The following is a 15,234-nucleotide window of genomic DNA, read 5'->3' as shown; positions in this document are numbered from 1 at the left end:
GTGACTTCCGCTCTGTGATTGCCCTGGCTAAGGCGCACTGTATGTACCTACCTTCACGATTTTGTCTCCTCTCTAGGTTGGCGAAATGGTCTACGTGTTGGGATGCCCTGGATTCTGCTTGCTGTTCTCCTTGTGCTGCCATCATCAACTGTTGCTTTCACTCTTGCACAAGCTCTCCCCACAGACGGCGCCAATTGTGGGGACAGTTTTTGCGGCCCAAGCCCAAGGAGGTATGGATTCGGAACCCACTGAGCCCAAAACAATAAATTTTGTAGAGAGTGGGCGAAAGGGCTAGGCAAGTAATGAAAATGACAGTATTAAGCAGCAACACTGATGTGAGAAGCTGAATTAATGTGCTCTCGGACTAAAATGGGTACTCTGTCCGAAGAGATGTTTTCATTCATAATCAAGGATTACAATTCTGGAGCTACAACCATCTACTATATCCTTTCTCTCTCCTGTTTTCCGATCCTTTTCTATCAGAGGTACCCTTCCCTTATATAGCATTACCTTCTTACATCTCCTCCGTCCACTTGTTCATCATCCAGGCATCCACTTGAGTACATGTCCCATCATCCCACCTTTAGCCTTATGTGAGTGGCGGTAGCTGAGAAAGCACTGTTCAGGTGTCCTGTCCACATAAATGCGGCCAGAAAGGTAGGTGCAGGGCATTAAATGTGGTGGTTGAAGTATGCCTCCTTGATATTCCCCTGTTGCCGTTATCTTTATGTGTGTCCGAGGCTCCTCTCCCTCCTGACGCTTGTCAAATAGATCACTTGAACCTCCCATACTCGCGTTTGATCAAACCTCTTCGGATCCGAGGACTCATGACTACTCGGACATATGAGCATCTCCTCGGATGGTATACGTGTTCATCCCCAGGCATCCCCCATTGGCGTGGGCTTCCGACTGAAGGCTTCATCTCCTCGGATGAAGAGTGTTCCTCTTTTAGGGCCTTGGGCCGAATAAGCTGGGCTGGGTTTTTCTCCCCCCACAATAATAATTCGTAACAATTTTTTTATGTGAAATAATTTAGAATTTTAATTATGTTTGATTTCTATCGGTTCAATATTTTGAGACCTCCTTGAAGATGGGAAAGAATGTGAAACACACGCACTTTGTTTCCTTTCAAAAAAATTAGTTATCATTCTACATTTATTTTTTCCAATTTTGAGGCCTTTTGTTACTTTAATGAGGTTGAGGGCTTTAAAACCTTTTAAAAAAATTTGGGGCAAATAGGGGGCCTAAGGCCTAGGCCTTGAGTTGATGCTGATTTTACACTATCATCCCCTGGCAAATAATGTTCCTGCAGTGCATACTAGTGCGGGCCCTTTTGGTTATATACAGCATATGCGCATGGGTTTTACTTCCCAGTCTGTCCAGTAGTTCCTTGCAATTCCACATTTGAGATGACAACCAAATAGAAAATGTTAACATATGTCAACTTGAAAACCCAGTTCCCAAGCCAATTGATGGCGAAACCGTGCTGCTTGTAATTTGGAAGTCAGTACCAATAAGTTAATCCACCTTCCATAGTTATTATAAAGAAGGCCCCCCCGCACCCTCACACCATAGTACTACTGACCCGGTCTCTTTCGTCCAAATTGAACTTGATGGAAAAAGTTCATATTGAAATTACTTAGCAAAATGTTTCTGTTTTTTAAATTTGATTTTAACAAAATTAAATTATAGATAAAACTCAATATTAGCAATATCAAGTTTTATGTATATTTTGACACTTAAATTTTTTTGAAAATTCACTTAAAAATTTACATATAACTCATTTATGAAGATATCAAATTTTACATAAAACTTGATTATGTTAAAATCGAGTTTTAAAAATAAAAATGTTTTACTATATAGTTTCAAAAAGATAGTTTACTGCATAATTTGTAAATTATGAATAAATTCCCATTTTCCCTTAAGGTGGAAGGGAGTGGGAGACAATAACAAAAGTCTAGTGTATAATGGAGGATTCGGTGGATTAATTGTGAAGATTCAAAAGTAGGATTAAAAAAGAGAAACAGGGAAGACAGCTATTCTGTCAAAGATATGAGAATATCGCTAGACAAGATTTCAGTTTTCACATGGGAACCGGTCACAGAAGCCAATGGCTATGTCCAGGATGGGCTCCACAACTTTGATGATGATGTTAACATTGTTGCCGTCCATTGTGGCATTTCTTTGCAGTGAGAATCAAACAGGCTATGTATTGTATGTATGGTTCACATAAAGCTCCTTTAAATAGCCACTCTGTTATCAATGTTTGCATATGCACTCATCTAGTACTAGTAGTTTGAACTTTGAACTCTGAAGCAGAGATCATGACACATTCGCTTCATTTCCACAAGTACCGTTCAGTCAGCAGCGAGTCCCAACGAGTTAACTCGAAGGATTGAGTTAACTCCATGGGATCTCCAGCTGCTCTTAGTTGATCATATCCAAAAGGGTATCCTTTTCTTCAAACCAACACGTTCACAAGAAAAAGAACTAAAGGGTAGTAGTGTGATTGATCACCTAAAAACCTCTCTGTCCCGCACATTAGATATATTCTTCCCTCTTGCTGGTCGCCTTGTCATGGTTGAAAACGATGATGACAAAACCAGATCTTTCTTTGTTGACTGCAATAATCTTGGAGCCGAGTTTGTTCATGCAATGGTAGATGATCTCACTGTGGCAGATATCCTTGATCCCATATATGTTCCAGACATTGTCAACTCCTTCTTTCTGTTGAATAGCGTATTGAACTACGTAGGCATTTCCAAGCCATTGTTGGCTGTGTAGTGGATGGCAGCTCATTCTGGCATTTCTTTAACACTTGGTTGAAATATCTAGAGGTAATAATAGTCCCACATCACAGTCTCCTCCAATTTTCCAACGCTGTTTCTTTGATGGTATTATCGATTTCCCCATTCATATACCTTTCGATCCCAATGAAATCTCTAATGAGAAGTCCATTCCCCCACCTCTGAAGCAGAAAGTTTTTCATTTTTCAAAGAAGAAAATTGCACAACTCAAAGCAAAAGCTAATGCTGAAATGGGCACCAACAATATCTCGTCCCTTCAAGCAGTCCTTGGTCATCTTTGGCGATCTGTGGTTCGCAATAGGCGTTGTAGTGCTAATCAAGCGGTTCATTACCGCGTAATTGTGGGAATGAGGCAAAGAATACAACCACCTTTACCGGAAGAATACTTTGGAAATGCAGTTTTATTTGGGAAAGTAACAGCTACCGTAGACAATCTTCTTGAACACGGGCTAGGATGGGTGGCTTGGCAGATAAACAAGGAGATTGATTCTCAAACAGTAGAAGAGGTGAAGAAGTTTATAGAGGATTGGGTAAAAGCCCCAAACATACCGACACTCAGTGGCATGGCAAGTAATGCATTGGCGACAGGAAGCTCGCCGCGGTTCAATGTGTATGGTAATGACTTTGGCTGGGGAAGACCTATTGCTGTGCGAAGTGGCGTTGGCAATAAGTTTGATGGAAAGTTAACCGTGTTTCCTGGGGTAGAAGAAGGAAGCATGGATTTTGAAGCTTGTCTTTCGCCTGAGATATTGGAGGCTATGGCAGACGATGCAGAGTTCATGGAGGTTTTAGCCTCATAATTAAATTTTGTTATTAGCCTTCTTTGTCATCTTTGACATGGAAATTACAAGAGCTTCTAATAAATGTTATTGGTGATATTCCACGTTCTAAAAAAGAGGTGATTTAATGGTACTGTTGTCCTGTGTGAGAGTTAATGGGCTGTTTGGTTAGCTGAAAAAAAAGTAGTGTTTTTTGTTTTTATTTTTAGCTTTCATTAGAACTCACTACAAAAATTTGTTCGGTTTAAGAACTTGTACTCAGTTTTTATTTTCAGTATCGTAATGGTCTATTTGAATTGAGGAAGAGTGAGAGGAGTAGAGTAAATTTGGCTCAAAATTAACTTATTTTCAGTCAATTCTACTTTACTTTTCTCAACTCCGCACTCCATCCAAACGGGCCCTAAAAGTTGAATTTAAATACAAAAAATAAAAACACATTTTCAACATTTTCATTTTCATAGAAAATAAATATGGTGGCTATTTCGTAAATATTGTGAAAACACAAGGGGCCTTACCTGATTGATGTGAGTGTGTATACGTGAAAAATGGGCCCTTAAAGTTGGATTTGAATACAAAAAATAAAAACTCATTTTCAGCATTTTCATTTTCATAGAAAATGAATATAGTGGCAATTTCGTAAATATTGTGAAAACGCAAAGTGCCTCACTTGATTGATGTGAGTGTGTATAAATGAAAAATGGGCCCTTAAATCTGGATTTGAATACAAAAAATAAAAACACATTTTTAGCATTTTCATTTTTATAGAAAATGAATATAGTGGCAATTTCGTAAATACTGTGAAAATGCAAAGGGTCTCACTTGATTGATGTGAGTGTGTATAAGTGAAAAAAGTAACCTTAAAAAAAAAAATAGAAAACAATTCCAAACCATGTATGATGAATTTTATACTCAAATTATGTGTTCAAAATAACTTATCAAACACTTTTACATGTAAAAATGAGTTTTTTTTTTCCCTATATTTAATTTTGGAATTTGAATATAGAAAAGAAGAAATGAAAACTGAATATATCACATTTTAGAACCAAGTAGAAAATTACTTGAATGTTATAAATAATTCAATAATGTGATTTGAAAGTGTTGAATGTTATATGGGCCACATGGCTTAACATAGGCACAATTTCACCTTGAATTTTACATCTATTGGTGATGATGCCACAAAATCACTAGTAAGCCACACGGTCCTCACACGCTCGAAGCAATTTCTGCACAACAAAAAAGAGAGAAAACCTAACAGAGAGCACCGGTGTGGTGTCGGCCAAGTACCCTTCAAAGGTTAAGTTAGAACTCTTTACACAACTTTAGAGTGCCAGAGTTGAAGTAAATTATGCGTACCTTTTTCCTGAGGGTCTTTGGGTTTTTATAATAGTATAGAACCGACCTTGGTTTCTTGCATAACAAGTTCTTTTCTTTATAGAGGAGATTCTTCATTAACGAGCGTGTTGGGGTTTACGAGCAAATGCTAAAGGCAGGGCTCAGATTCCCCTTAAGCTCACTCCACCGTTAACTCCTCCAATACTTAAGTTTTTTCATCAACCAGATTTCCTCAAATGCCTGGAGGGTCTTCCTAGGTGTGGAGGTTTTGTATGGGGCAATGTCCAATGGTGCCAGGAGGTTGACGGTGCAGGAATTCCTACATTGTTACTATCCTGATGAGATAGCCCAGTCAAAGGGTATGTATAGCTTTATGCCTAGGAGCCCTTTGTTGAGGCTTGTGTGTGAGACCCTTGACTCCAACCGGAACTGGAAGAGTCGTTATTTTTTCATGGAAGGTGACGAATGGATGTGTCGTCCTGGTGACACTGAATACATGCTCGTCGATACAACATGGGGCATATTGCCACCATCTGGTATGTATCCGTCTATATTTGGTTCAGTTTTTATTTAACGTGTCACTCTAACCGTCTTCTTTTATAGTTCAGGACCGTCCACAAGTCTCACTTGAGCAGTGGAGTTTTTTGGATAAGATTTTCAGTAAATCCAAGCTAGAAGAAAGGACGTGGTCCAAGTTGGTCACCTTAGATACAATCCACTAGTATTGTGATGGACCAGAGCCAACTCCAGCCGCTTGTCATTACGATGCCCAAGTTCGCCAACGTAAGTCCGTCATCCACACCTTTTTTTTAAGAAAAAAAAATCTAAAATATCCGTTCGGCTTCCTGTAGAAATGGAAGCTGTCAAGAGGAGAGCCTACATCAAACAGCAGGTTGCTTTCCAAAAGCAGGGTGGTAGTGGTCAGCCCTCCAAGAGGACGGGTTCATCCAATCCGTCCACAAAAAGGAAGGTGTCGGGGAAGCAAGATCGTCCACCTAAAAAACCTAAAATTGCCTTGGAGCCCATCATGGGGTTGAAGGCTGAAGCCAAGAAGACGTTGTCAGGCATGGAATGGGTAAAGGCTTGATGAAGGGCCAATCCACTGTCTCTGAGAAGTCATCCGTCCTTCTCTGTGAGGATTCCAAATATGCCCTGGAGAAACTTTCGTCCATAATTTCGCTCGATGACTATGAGGACCTAGGCAACCACGCAACAGAAGCCATGGGGGAGACGGGGCTCTTTTGTATTGCTCAGGTAGGTTATGTCCGTTCTTTTCCTATCTGTGCACTTACCATGTTACTTACTAACCACCTCTGTTTTTAGGAGATGGTGATGATAAAGGGGCTTATGGGACGGTGCCTGAACCATGAGATGACGCTGAACCGTGTAAGGGCGAAGGCCAATGAGACGGAGGACGAGTTGAACGCTCTTAAGGCTTGGAAGGTTGGCATGGAGAAAAATTTTGATTACCCGGAGAAGGCTAGGAAGGAACATGAGCAGCACGTAGAGACGCTGAGAAAGGTTTTAGAGGATAAAGAGAAAGAGATCAAGGATGCCAAGGACCAATTTCGTCAGGCAAAGGAGGCAGCGATCCGTGAGTATCGCGACTCTAACACCCTATTGGAGAAGCTCGGGATCTCCTATGCAGATGGTTTTGATGAAACTCTCCATCAGGCCAAGAAAGCTTATCCTGACCTCGATTTTTCTCAATTCAACATTGATGCTCAAGCCCAAACTACTGCTCAACCCGTCGCCTTCGAGAGTATGGAGGATCTGTTTGCTGATAATGCAGTTTTAGGCGACGATGAGTCAGTTCCTGTTCAAGGCCATGCCAAGTTCGTCGAGGATAATGCCCGTCAGCTCGAGAACGTTGTTCAAGAGAATGTTGAAAATACCCCCCCTCATCAGTAGTCCTTTTTTTTGTTTTTTGTTTTTTTTTTTGAATTGTAATTATTTGGGGAACAGTCTTTTTACCTTATCCGTCATTGGTATCATGTAAACATTTCCCTTCAAGGGCTTTTACGTGATGGTTCTATTCTTTTATCTATCTACCTTTTATGCTTTGTCTGCTAGCTCTATAGTTTATTTATAATTATAACGGGTCTGTTCTGTTGAACCCGTTTATCTTATGGATGTCAATCTAATATAACAAGCCTTCATACCCATCTTGTAGATGGTCATCTGTTTTGATAGATCCATCCACTATATGGGCTTAAGGCCATCCATTCTATGGACTTGTCCTAGGACCGTCTATTGTAAGTGATATTGTCCATTTTGTGGGCTTCATATCATTTCATTTTACTGGGGTGAATCCGTCCATCTATAGTAATCAATTTTGGATAAATCCATCCCTTATATTTTTAATGATTTTTTATCCTTCTTGGATGAATCCATCTATTATATATGGATTTTAAAAAAAAATATCTTGTCCTTTCTATGGAATTCAAAATATTTCATCCTCCTGGGATGCATCTGTCTATTCTATGGACTTTAATAATAATTTGTCCGCTTTATGGATATCAGAATTTTTCATCCTCCTGGGATGAACCATCCATTTTATTGGACTTCGTAATAAATGTCTATTAATAATAGACCTGTCCATTTATTGGACTTGATAATATTTCCATCCTCTTGGGATGAACCATCCATCTTACGGACCTAGTTATTCCATCCTTCATGAATAAATTCATCTATTATCTGGACTTAATAATATTTCACTCTTCTTGGATGAATTCGTCCATTTTATGGACTTGATAAAATTTCATAGAAAAACTCACTAGTCATATCTGAAATCATTCATAGAAAAGTAGTTCTCTTAGGGAGAAGCTTAAAAAGATACTTAAAAATCATTGTAGCAAAAAATAGATTGTCTAAACAGTAATCTTGAAAACTGGAAAATGTAGCAAAAATTAACTAAAAGTAAACTAGAAATTTGGTGGATGTTGCTTTCCATATTGTCATCTCTATTGGTAGTACTTCCTTAGGTGCTCGGTGTTCCATGGATGGGGCAGCTTTTGCCCGTCTAACGTCTCAAGGTGGTATGTTCCCTTCCTATGCCATGATACAATTCTGTATGGCTTTACCCAGTTTGGTCCTAGCTTTCCCTGGGTGACGTCTCTTGTGGCGCTGATCACTTTGCTCAAGACAAGGTCTCAAACCTGGAAGCCCTGGTGCCTGACTTTCGAGTTGTAGTGCTTTGCCATAAGGTTCTGGTATCATGCTAACTTTTGCTCAGTTGTTGCCCTGACTTTGTCCACCAAATCAAGTTGCAGGCACATTGCTTCCTCATTTTTGCCTTCATGGTTCCCCACCCAGTAGCTCGTGAGCCCTACTTCTGCTGGGATGATAGCCTCACTTCCGTATGCCAATCGAAACAGTGTCTCCCTTCTAGGTGTCCTTGTTGTTGTTTTGTATGCCTATAAAACACTTGGTAGTTCATCCGGCCATATGCCCTTTGCCCCCTCGAGTCGAATCTTGATGATTTTAAGCAGGGATCAGTTCGTAACTTTAACCTGTCCATTGGTCTGCGAGTGGGCAGTTGATGAGTAGTGGTTTCTGATCCCTAGCTCTGAGCAGAAGTCTTTGAATGCGTTGTTGTCAAACTGCTTTTCATTGTCTGAGATGAGTATCCTAGGTATGCCATACCTGCAAATGATGTTTTTCCATACGAAATTTCATAAATTCTTTTCTATAATAGTGGCTAAGGCTTTCGCTTCTACCTATTAAGTGAAGTAGTCAATACCAACCACTAGGAACTTTAGCTACCTAACTGCTGTCACGAAAGGACCCATAATGTGTAACCCCATTGAGCGAACGGCCACAGGGCCGTTATAGGGGAAAGCTCCTTTGTTGGTTACCTTATGAGGTTGCTAAATATTTAACACTTGTCGCAAGCTTTGACATATGCATGGGCATTCTTTTGCATGGTTGGCCAATAGTATCCTGCCCAGATTAGCTTATGTACCAACGATTGCGATCCCGAGTGGTTTCCGTAAATTCCCTCATGAACTTCTCTCATAACATAGTCTGCTTTTTTAGGGCTGAGACACCTTAGGTTGGGTCAGGAGAAACCTCTTTTGTATAGAATGTCTTTAATCAGAGTGAAGCGTGACGCTTATACCTTCAACTTCGCATCCTTGTCATTTGGCAGCTCGCAGCTATTTAGGTAAGAAGTTAATGGTGTCGTCCAACATATTCCAGAACCTATCTCCTACACACTGGTATTGTTTATTAGTGATGAGGTTTGGATGAAGGATAATACCTGTTCGGGGATGAGCATGAGTTTTGCTGAGGCAGTTTTTGCAAGCCAGTCGTTCGTTCTCTTCCCTTGGGATTTGGACAAACTTTACCTGGAGGCCGCCAATTCGATCCTTTACCTCATCAAGGTATTTCTTCATCCATTCATTCTTGCACTCATAATGGCCGTTAACTTGGCTGATTATAACTTGGGAATCGCAGTATACAACCATATTTTCAGCTCCTGTGGCTTTTGCAAGGTCCAGCCTTGCTATCAAAGCTTCGTACTCTGCTACGTTATTTGTGGTAGGAAAGTCCAAACGGATCATGCATTCGATTTTATCTCCCTTTGGGGTGTGGAGTACCACGCCAGCTCCACTTGCTTGATTATTAGAAGATCTGTCCATATGGATACTCCACTGTGGGACTTCTTTTGCTCCCTAGTCCTCCATGGGAGTGAATTCAGTGATGGAGTCAACTACTACCTATCCCTTTATAGCAGTGTGCGGCCGATACTGTATGTCGAACTCACCTAGCTCGACTGTCCATAATGCCATTCGTCTCGTAGCTTTAGGGCTACTCATAGCTCTTCAGAGGGGTTTATCCATCAAGACAACTGGGTGTATCTCTCTTCTGCCCCCCGTAATGCTTTGCTTGTAAGTATACAGGCCTTTGCACTCCATCCTCTTCTCTGACTAAAGCTGCACTTACGGTGGTAGCTAAGTATAGGAAAAGGTTTTCCCACAGCCTAGATGGGCTGAGTAATAGAGGGGATGTAAGATACGTCTTTAGATTTTTGAATGCTTGTTGGTACTCATCCATCTATTCAAATGATCTTCTTAACGTTTGGAAGAAAGGTAGGCATTTGTCTGTCACCCTTAAGATAAATTTGTATAGCGTTTCTATCTTGCCATTCAGGCTCTGTACTTCCTTGACCGTCTTTGGTAGGGCTAATTCATTATAGCCCGTATTTTCTCCGGATTGATCTTGATTCCCCTTTGGGATACCATGAATCCCAGAAACTTCCCTTCAGTTACTCCAAACACACATTTGTTCGAATTTAATTTCATGTTGTATAACCGGAGGGTATTGAAGGTCTCTTGGAGGTCACTTGAGTGACTGTCTTCCCATACGCTTTTTACTAGCATGCCGTCCACATAAACTTGCACATTCCTCTCGATCTAATGTGCGAACATCTTGTTCATCAACCTCTGGTACTTGGCTCCAGTGTTCTTGAGCTCGAAAGGCATTACCTTGTAGCAAAAGAGTCCCTGTTTGGTAACGAATAAGGTCTTCTCTTGATCAGCTTGTTCCAACTTGATCTGGTTGTAGCTCGAAAATGCATCCATGAAGCTTAGGAGCTAGTGTCTCGTTGTTGAGTCTACCAATGTGTCAATTCGTGGGAGCGGGTAACTGTCCTTTAGGTAGGCCTTATTGAGGTCCGTGAAATCTACGTACATCCTTCACTTTCCATTAGCCTACTTAACCATGACCACGTTTGCCAACCAGTTGGGGTAGTATACTTCGCTTATGAAGTTAGCTTCCACCAGCTTCTGAACTTCCTCAGTTATGGCTTTGTCTCGCTCTTGTGCGAAAACTTGCTTTTTCTGTCGGACGGGAGAGAATGAGGGTGACACATTCAACTTGTGGACCATGATCAATTCCTAGCATGTCCTCATGACTCCAGGCGAATATTTCCTGATTTTCCTTCAAGAATGTTTGAGTTCTTGACGTACCGGCCAGCTGGCTAGAGTACCTATCCTCGTTGTCTGCTTAGGTCTAGAATCATCAAGAGGTACTTCTTCCAATTCTTCCACTAGTTCTGTTGTTGTTCTTTGTTCCTTTATGCATATGGTTTGCAAATGATCATCCATCTCCAGCATGGAGATATAGCAGTTGCGTGCCACCACTTGATCACCCTTTACTTCTCCGACTCCATACTCGGTAAGAAATTTGATCATGAAATGATAGGTTGAGGTCACAGCTCTCCACGAATTCAGAGTAGGACGTTCTAGTATGGCGTTATACGAGGATGAGCAATCAACGACTAGGAAGGTAACATCCTTGGTGATCTGTTGAAGGTAGTCCCTAACCGTTATTGGCAATGTGATTAGTCCAAGTGAATACACCCTTCTTCCGCCAAATCCTACAAGTGGTGTGTTGGTTGGAATCAATTAATCTTTCTCAATTCTCATCTACTGAAATGCTGGATAGTATAAGATATCCGCAGAGCTTCTGTTGCCCACTAAGACACGATGTGTGTTATAGTCTCCAACCCGAATACTGACCACAAGTGCGTCGTCGTGTGGGCAGTGTAGGCGTTGGGCATCCTCTTCCGTGAACCCAATTACTAGGTTGTCGATCCGTGCAATCTTTAGGACATGCCCTGTCAGCTAGACGCCCTGAACCATTCGTAGATATGTCTTTCGTGCCTTCTTAGAAAAGCTGAAAGCTGTAGTGCCCCCTACAATCATCCTTATATTGCCTAAGGGTGGTCTAGGGTGTTCGTTCTCTCTCTGAGTTGGCAGTCCTTGGGGCAATTTTGTTCCTTCCTTACTGACAAATTTTTGGAGCTTGCTTTGCCGAATAAGAGCTTTTATCTACTATTTTAAGTCGTAGCATTCGGACGTGTCATGGCCATGATCGCGATGGAAGCGACAGTACCTATCCCTAGGTCTCTTGCTGGGATCCCCCTTCAGCTTTCCGGAGAATGTCAAGGCTTCTTCGTCTTTAATCTGCATTAGGACCTGGTCAATTGGGGTATTTAGGGGGGTGAAGTTGGTGAACCTTCTTGTAGGGGGTTTGGAGCATCGGTCATCCATTTTATCTCCTGTTTTAGCCATTTTTCTCCCTCTATCCTGCCAGGATTCCTCTTGTCTCCCTCTCTTCTTAGGCTTGTCCTCTCGAGCCAGCAGTGCATCTTCAACATTCATGTATTTGGTAGCCTTATAAAGTACATCTAACATGGTCTTAGAGTCATTTTTGTACAAGGAAAATAGAAATTTACCCTTCTGCAGCCCATTCGTTAATGCTGCCACTAGTATCTTGTCATCAGCTTCATTGATCGAAAAAGCTTCTTTGTTAAAGCGGGTGATGTAGGACTGCAACGTCTCGTCCCCCCACTGCTTAATGCTCATCAAGCACGCAGTAGATTTCTTATACCTATGCCCTCCGATGAAGTGCGAGGTGAACTGGGCGCTTAACTTTTTAAAGGTACAATAGAATTGGGCGTCAGCTTGCTAAACCATATCCTTACAGGTCCCTTTAACATGGTTGGGAAGGCTCAACACATGATCTCATTGGGAACCCCTTGAAGGTGCATTAGGTTCTTGAAAAACTCTAGGTGATCTAAGGGGTCCTTGGCTTTGTTGTAGTTTTCCACCTATGGCTTGCGAAACTTTGGTGGGAGGGGGAAGGATAAGACGGATGTAGTGAAGGGTGAGTCAGTTCGGTGGACCAGGTCATCGAGGTCACTAGACACCCATCCCTTAAGGGTGTTCATCATAAGGTCCATTCGCTCCTTCATCATCTGCATCTCTGTGACTATATGGGGGGGAGTCGTATCCATGTCGAAAGGACGGCTAGTATCCTGTTGTTCTTGTCTACTCAGTGCATTGTTGCCTTCCGGCCTCTTTTGGTTCCTTCTTTCATCACTGGTTCCTTCTTGATCTTCCTTTTGGGTATTCAATACTGTGTTTTTCTGGTGCAACTACTCCTTTACATCGCAGTTTTTCTTGGTGAGGCGACCTACGGCAGCGGCGAGAGTCTGAACCTGTCTCTTGAGGGCAGCCGTGGGTGGTTCGTTTCCTTGAACATCGTTGGTGGTTGCTATTGAGCAAGTGAGCACCATGCAACTTTTTGTCTGGGAAATGATAGTGTGGCTTACAAATCGCACGTTTCCCACAGACGGTGCCAACTGATGATGTCGTAAAATCACCAATAAGCCATACGGTCCTCGCACGCTCGAAAAAATTCCTGCACAACAAAAAAGAGAGAAAACCTAATATAGAGCACCTGTGTGGTGCTGGCTAAGTACCCTTAGAAGGTCAAGTTAGAACTCTTTACACAACTCTAGAGTGCTAGAGTTAGGGTAAATTATGGGTACCTTTTTTCTGAGGGTCTTTGGGTTTTTATAGTAGTGTAGAACCGACCTTGGTTTCTTGTATAGCAAGTCCTTTTCCTTATAGAGGAGATTCTTCATTAATGGGCATATCTTCAAGAATCCTCCTCATGTTGGAATTCTACTCCCATTGGGATTCTGTAGACTAGGGTTAATCATGAGATGCAAATTGTTTCCATTTAGGGTTACTTGGAAATTACTTAAAATCAGGTGGATGCCACGTGGCCTTTCTATTCGTCTACCTTGTGTCCTTGCACCTTGGATCCGTCCATTATCAGCCCATACCCCCAGCACCGTCAAGTTTATTTAGATGGATCCGTCATTTCTAATTTTTCCTCTTCAATTGGTATAAAGTACAATTTTTGTAATTAAAGGAATGATTTGGAAGTGTCCTAGCACTTAAAGACGGTAAATAGATGTACAATTGAAAGTGTTGAATGTTTTTTTTTTTTTTTTGGTTGAGTAAAGACGATTGATAGAAACTTCTATTAAAATCAAACAAAAGTACATGTAAGGCTAGTTTTCAAATTAAACTAGCACTGGAGGGGCAGCACCAACTAAGGGTCTACTTGAGATCTGCTTATTTTATAGGAACTGAAAACTTTTTACTGAAAGTACCATAGATAAAGGTAAATTTTAGTTAAAATAGTACAGTATAACTCATAAATAATATTAAAAAGTGTAGTGAGACTTATAAAAAGTAGCAAAAATAAGCTGAATTGTAAAATAAGGTGGCAAAAAATAAGCTAATCAAACAAACACTAATTGTGGTGTTGCAAACAAAGCTAATTTGCCCAGAGTAGGAAAATCAGCATAACGAAAGAAAAAAAAAAAAAAAAAAAAAGAATCTAATTCTAATCTTTCCTATACTCGAGCTATCATAAATCGATGACACTCTTCCACCAGCCCCGACGCTCCTTTGAATATCACCTTCGGTGTACCTGAACATGCTGGAAATAGAACCAGTTTCTTGCATTCCAAATGGTCCACGCAGTTGTCGCAGGCTCGTAGTGTAGAATGTTATATGGCTTAACATACGCACAATTTCACCTTGAATTGTACGTCTATTGAAAGTGTTGAATGTTATATGGTTACAAAAAGTTGTATTCTGCACCTGGCCAGCCTCGGAATTCTAATCCCAATTAGACAGAGATTGCTATTTGAGAGTACTAGAGAAATCAATTATAACCTTATGCAACATGCAGGGATTCAAGCACCACAGAGTTGGACGGTGCATGAACTCGCTTAAGTGGTAATTGAGTTATTAGCATCTTTCCATAAGCCACCTATAAAAGACGTCATTTTGGACATAGAAATAGAAAAATGAAATGACGTTTTTGGCAGATTAAGGGCAAATATGACATTTTATTTTGGCTGAAAGGGCAAATATGACGTACTGTAACGAAAGGGGTACATTGATATTGTTATAGTATTCCAAAGGGAAAATTGTAAGTTTTGAAATACAATGGATCAATTTAGAATCGTCCCAAACTTATGAGGTATAAAGTTCATATAAAAAATGTGTTTAGATATCGCTTATTTTGTTGAAAACTGAAAATTGAAAATACTGTAACAAAATAATTTTTAAATGTGTGAATAATACTATAAGACCTATTTTTAATGAAAATTTTGTTAAAAAAAAGGGTTTGTGGGTCCCGTGAACAGTGCACGGGACCCACTGGAAAAGCCACCACAGCCATAGATATGCAATTCAAAAAAAAAAAAAAAAAAAAAAACACAGACATAGATGCTAATAATCAGTATCCAAACGGGTACAAAGTATAATATATCATTAACTCAAAAAATTGACATCACATTGCATTTTTTTTTTTTTGATTTTTGTCGGGCATAATGGTAGGAGGGGTTTGAATCTTGAAAATCTTTGTTGAAACACCAGGAGATGCTAGTTGAGTTACATGACTTTAACAATGTTGCATTGCATATAAAAATAGAGATAATT

The 15,234-nt window shown here is 40.6% G+C and overlaps 1 pseudogene; it reads left to right on the top strand.

Annotated features, from left to right (window-relative positions):
* The first annotated feature begins 2,328 nt into the window (after positions 1–2,328).
* Positions 2,329–3,864, top strand: LOC112014144 (uncharacterized acetyltransferase At3g50280-like; annotated as a pseudogene).
* The last annotated feature ends 11,370 nt before the right edge of the window (positions 3,865–15,234 follow it).

This window comes from Quercus suber, unplaced genomic scaffold (assembly GCF_002906115.3).
Source record: "Quercus suber isolate HL8 unplaced genomic scaffold, Cork oak 2.0 scaffold_798, whole genome shotgun sequence".
In the NCBI taxonomy this organism is placed as follows: Eukaryota; Viridiplantae; Streptophyta; class Magnoliopsida; order Fagales; family Fagaceae; genus Quercus; species Quercus suber.
The sequence above is the reverse complement of the archived record's forward strand: the minus strand, read 5'-3'. Positions and strand labels throughout refer to the sequence as shown.